Below are 6,535 nucleotides of genomic sequence, written 5' to 3'. Positions count from 1 at the left end.
CAAGTTGGTCCAGAACTACTCATGAAATATGGTTAAGAGATAGACGGATGATGTATCTGCACAATGAACAATGGTAACCTGGCACCACTAGGTCACATTTGGTAGATTTTTTACTTGATTTTATTAATGTATATGTAAGCCTTTTCTGGGAACTCTGGGGTACCCACTCACTCACTGACAAATAAAATAAGTTAGCCCAACAGTAGTTGGTATCCAGGGATACTGGGATGTAAGGATGACTAAAACTAGGTCAAAGGTCACTTTGTTAAAGTTCACTCAGTTTGGTAATATGTTTCCTCACTACTTTTTTTAAACATACAGTGAGGGAAAAAAGTATTTGATCCCCTGCTGATTTTGTACGTTTGCCCACTGACAAAGAAATGATCAGTCTATAATTTTAATGGTAGGTGTATTTTAACAGTGAGAGACAGAATTACAACAAAAAAATCCAGAAAAACGCATTTCAAAAAAGTTATAAATTGATTTGCATTGTTAATGAGGGAAATAAGTATTTGACCCCTTCGACTTAGTACTTGGTGGCAAAACCCTTGTTGGCAATCACAGAGGTCAGACGTTTCTTGTAGTTGGCCACCAGGTTTGCACACATCTCAGGAGGGATTTTGTCCCACTCCTCTTTGAAGATCCTCTCCAAGTCATTAAGGTTTTGAGGCTGACGTTTGGCAACTCGAACCTTCAGCTCCCTCCACAGATTTTCTATGGGATTAAGGACTGGAGACTGGCTTGGCCACTCCAGGACCTTAATGTGCTTCTTCTTGAGCCACTCCTTTGTTGCCTTGGCTGTGTGTTTTGGGTCATTGTCATGCTGGAATACCCATCCACGACCCATTTTCAATGCCCTGGCTGAGGGAAGGAAGTTCTCACCCAAGATTTGATGGTACATGGCCCCGTCCATCGTCCCTTTGATGCGGTGCAGTTGTCCTGTCCCCTTAGCAGAAAAACACCCCCAAAGCATAATGTTTCCACCTCCATGTTTGACGGTGGGCATGGTGTTCTTGGGGTCATTCCTCCTCCTCCAAACACGGCGAGTTGTGTTGATGCCAAAGAGCTCGATTTTGGGCTCATCTGACCACAACACTTTCACCCAGTTCTCCTCTGAATCATTCAGATTCATTGGCAAACTTCAGACAGGCCTGTACATGTGCTTTCTTGAGCAGGGGGACCTTGCGGGCGCTGCAGGATTTCAGTCCTTCACGGCGTAGTGTGTTACCAATTGTTTTCTTGGTGACTATGGTCCCAGCTGCCTTGAGATCATTAACAAGATCCTCCCGTGTAGTTCTGGGCTGATTCCTCACCGTTCTCATGGTCATTGAAACTCCACGAGGTGAGATCTTGCATGGAGCCCCAGACCGAGGGAGACTGACAGTTATTTTGTGTTTCTTCCATTTGCGAATAATCGCACCAACTGTTGTCACCTTCTCACCAAGCTGCTTGGCGGTGGTCTTGTAGCCCATTCCAGCCTTGTGTAGGTCTACAATCTTGTCCCTGACATCCTTGGACAGCTCTTTGGTCTTGGCCATGGTGGAGAGTTTGGAATCTGATTGATTGATTGCTTCTGTGGACAGGTGTCTTTTATACAGGTAACGAGCTGATATTAGGAGCACTCCCTTTAAGAGAGTGCTCCTAATCTCAGCTCGTTACCTGTATAAAAGACACCTGGGAGCCAGAAATCTTGCTGATTGATAGGGGATCAAATACTTATTTCCCTCTTTAACATGCAAATCAATTTATAACTTTTTTGAAATGCATTTTTCTGGATTATTTTGTTGTTATTCTGTCTCTCACTGTTAAAATACACCTACCATTAAAATTATAGACTGATCATTTCTTTGTCAGTGGGCAAACGTACAAAATCAGCAGGGGATCAAATACTTTTTTCCCTCACTGTATATCTGTATTATTCAGTACTTTTCTGTGCCTTGGGAAGCTTTAAATTATTTGAAATGAATCATTTTGTTTCCCATTTTGTTTATTCATGTATTTCTTTCTTTCTTTTTATTATATACACTCACCTAAAGGATTATTAGGGACACCATACTAATACTGTGTTTGACCCCCTTTCGCCTTCAGAACTGCCTTAATTCTACGTGGCATTGATTCAACAAGGTGCTGAAAGCATTCTTTAGAAATGTTGGCCCACATTGATAGGATAGCATCTTGCAGTTGATGGAGATTTGTGGGATGCACATCCAGGGCACGAAGCTCCCGTTCCACCACATCCCAAAGATGCTCTATTGGGTTGAGATCTGGTGACTGTGGGGGCCAGTTTAGTACAGTGAACTCATTGTCATGTTCAAGAAACCAATTTGAAATGATTCGACCTTTGTGACATGGTGCATTATCCTGCTGGAAGTAGCCATCAGAGGATGGGTACATGGTGGTCATAAAGGGATGGACATGGTCAGAAACAATGCTCAGGTAGGCCGTGGCATTTAAATGATGCCCAATTGGCACTAAGGGGCCTAAAGTGTGCCAAGAAAACATCCCCCACACCATTACACCACCACCACCAGCCTGCACAGTGGTAACAAGGCATGATGGATCCATGTTCTCATTCTGTTTACGCCAAATTCTGACTCTACCATCTGAATGTCTCAACAGAAATCGAGACTCATCAGACCAGGCAACATTTTTCCAGTCTTCAACTGTCCAATTTTGGTGAGCTTGTGCAAATTGTAGCCTCTTTTTCCCATTTGTAGTGGAGATGAGTGGTACCCGGTGGGGTCTTCTGCTGTTGTAGCCCATCCGCCTCAAGGTTGTACGTGTTGTGCTTTACAAATGCTTTGCTGCATACCTCGGTTGTAACGAGTGGTTATTTCAGTCAAAGTTGCTCTTCTATCAGCTTGAATCAGTCGGCCCATTCTCCTCTGACCTCTAGCATCAACAAGGCATTTTCGCCCACAGGACTGCCGCATACTGGATGTTTTTCCCTTTTCACACCATTCTTTGTAAACCCTAGAAATGGTTGTGCGTGAAAATCCCAGTAACTGAGCAGATTGTGAAATACTCAGACCGGCCCGTCTGGCACCAACAACCATGCCACGCTCAAAATTGCTTAAATCACCTTTCTTTCCCATTCAGACATTCAGTTTGGAGTTCAGGAGATTGTCTTGACCAGGACCACACCCCTAAATGCATTGAAGCAACTGCCATGTGATTGGTTGGTTAAATAATTGCATTAATGAGAAATTGAACAGGTGTTCCTAATAATCCTTTAGGTGAGTGTATATGCATCCCTATGAATGTTTTGATATAAAATCTGCATCTGCATCTCCCAAATCTATTGTTTTATTCATATATCACAATTTTCACAAATGTTTAAAATAAAAGTTTTTCTAGCTGTGTGTGAACATTCTGGTAAGAAATTACTCCAAAGAGTTGGTTTAAAAGCACTACAGCATTTAATTTTGCCTGCCAGTAACCTAACATGTTACAGAACTAATGGTTATATCTTTGTTAAACTGTGTATATATCCCACTGGAGTCTGTAGCTAGAGACTTTTTGTGTATTCATACAAAAATCCAGCAAATGTGTACATGCTGTTTTGTTGGGCAGACACAATGCTAGGAAACCACAGGTTTCTTCTGATTAGAACCACAGGAAGTTATTGTACTTTCTCCCATGTGCTTGATCTATACATTGTACAACTTTCAACCTTATTTGCAGGAATACTCACGCCCACAGACCGAGACAGTGAATACCAGAGAAGGCCTTTAGGCTCTAGGGTACAGTTTTTACAATTGTTAGTAAGGTTTATATATTATTATTATTATTATTATTATTATTATTATTATTATTATTATTATTATTTATTGGCAGATGCCCTTATCCAGGGCAATAAAATTAAGAGCAATACAAAGTGCATATTTATTTATTATATACAGCTGGTGAGCCAAACAAACAGACAGACAAAACAGCAAATCATCACTTAGATCCTCTTGATTGTAATCTATACACAGAACGGGTCCCTCTCTAATCATGCATCTAATAATAAAGATAAACCATGATTTAATTTGTTCTGTTCTCACATTGGCCCTGCCTCACCACAACAGCCTGTAACTTCTTTTATCGAGAGGAGAGCCAGTCATGGAGGAAATAGCAGGTCAGGTGTTCCCCAGGTAATTCTCCTCCCCTGGGGAGGTGCAGGGGTGTGCGCAGCAGTCTCACTGCACCACCTAGCATGACATCACTATATACTGACCGGTGACAAAGTAAAGGAAAAACCAACATAAAGTGTCTCAGTAAGGTGTTGGGCACCACGAGCCGCCAGAACAGCTTCAATGCTCTTGGCACAGATTCTATGAGTTTCTGGACTCTACTGGAGGGATGAACACCATTCTTCCAAAAGATATTCCCTCATTTGGTGTTTTGATGATGGTGGTGGAAAACGTTGTCTAAAATGTTGGTCAACAATCTCGCATAGGTGTTCAATTGGGATGCGATCTGGTGACTGTGAAGGCCATAGCATATGATTCACATCATTTTCATACTCATCAAACCATTCAGTGAGCCCTCACACCGTGTGGATGGGGCATTGTCATCCTGGAAGAGACCACTCCCATCAGGATATAAATGTTTCACCATAGGATAAAGGTGATCACTCAGAATAACTTTGTAATGATTTTGCAGTGACCCTTCCCTCTAAGGGGACAAGTGGACCCAAACCATGCTAGGAAAATGCCCCCCACAGCATAACAGAGCATCCGGACCCCCTCACTGTAGGGGTCAAGCAGTCAGGCCTGTACTGTTCTCTTGGTGTCGTCACACATGCACTCGCCCATTTGTTGAGAACACTAGTCAATTGAGCGTCTTTTTGACTGAAGCTCCTGCCATTCATGCCCCAATAATGACCCCTCTTTCAAATTCACTTAGATCCTTTCCTCTTGCCATCTTGATCCAAAATCAAGGTCAATTGGGCCTGCTCAGCATTTGTATACATGCCACAGAGCATGATAGTATGTTAATTGCTTAATTGTATCATGCAGTACACCTCTTTGGAGGCATCTGAATTCGTTATGTTCCTCCACTCATTTATTCAGGTTTTTCTTTTAATTTGTCACCCATCTGTATATTGAAGTATTGAATATAGTTCAGTGTAAATGCAACTTACTAGTATTCACGTGCACCATTAATATAACTAATACTAGTTTAAATATAATATACACTGCTGGAGTTAGCATCCCTGCTGACACACAGTAAACTTAATTGAAGTTCTGTTAAAGTGGTATCTTGTGACAAATTAGAAACATATACACTCCAAGACAAACAATATTGGTTCCCCTGCAATTGCAGCTTTTGATTTTATGTAACTGTTTTCCAGAAAAACTAAAATTGTCAGATTTATTTTGAGGAGAAAAACTATTTGTCAAAATGACTGTAGGCTTGGGATGAATTTCAGATGCATCTGTCCTCCACAAAAACAGGCACGGCGCTTAGGGATCTACACCTGCCCATGATAAACCAGAATAATGAAACACATGGTGCGAAAGGCCAGCACAGACTGACAGCACCTCTCTACAACACATATATAATTAACTATTTTTGATAATGAAGAGATGCTGCAAACTGGTACAATGTTGCCTCTCCGCTGGTATATGAATAAAGCTGGTTAGTTATTGTCCTGACCTGCACTCACACAATGGACATGAGATCACCAGATCTCAACCCAATAGAGCATCTTTGGGATGTGGTGGAACGGGAGCTTTGTGCCCTGGATGTGCATCCCACAAATCTCCATCAACTGCAAGATGCTATCCTATCAATATGGGCCAACATTTCTAAAGAATGCTTTCAGCACCTTGTTGAATCAATGCCACGTAGAATTAAGGCAGTTCTGAAGGAGAAAGGGGGTCAAACACAGTATTAGTATGGTGTTCCTAATAATCCTTTAGGTGAGTGTGTATATATATATATATATACACTCACCTAAAGGATTATTAGGAACACCTGTTCAATTTCTCATTAATGCAATTATCTAACCAACCAATCACATGGCAGTTGCTTCAATGCATTTAGGGGTGTGGTCCTGGTCAAGACAATCTCCTGAACTCCAAACTGAATGTCTGAATGGGAAAGAAAGGTGATTTAAGCAATTTTGAGCGTGGCATGGTTGTTGGTGCCAGACGGGCTGGTCTGAGTATTTCACAATCTGCTCAGTTACTGGGATTTTCACACACAACCATTTCTAGGGTTTACAAAGAATGGTGTGAACAGGGAAAAACATCCAGTATGCGGCAGTCCTGTGGGGCCGAAAATGCCTTGTTGATGCTAGAGGTCAGAGGAGAATGGGCCGACTGATTCAAGCTGATAGAAGAGCAACTTTGACTGAAATAACCACTCGTTACAACCGAGGTATGCAGCAAAGCATTTGTGAAGCCACAACACGTACAACCTTGAGGCGGATGGGCTACAACAGCAGAAGACCCCACCGGGTACCACTCATCTCCACTACAAATAGGAAAAAGAGGCTACAATTTGCACAAGCTCACCAAAATTGGACAGTTGAAGACTGGAAAAA

The sequence above is a fragment of the Amia ocellicauda genome, chromosome 8, assembly GCF_036373705.1.
Source record: "Amia ocellicauda isolate fAmiCal2 chromosome 8, fAmiCal2.hap1, whole genome shotgun sequence".
Classification (NCBI taxonomy): Eukaryota; Metazoa; Chordata; class Actinopteri; order Amiiformes; family Amiidae; genus Amia; species Amia ocellicauda.
The sequence above is the reverse complement of the archived record's forward strand: the minus strand, read 5'-3'. Positions refer to the sequence as shown.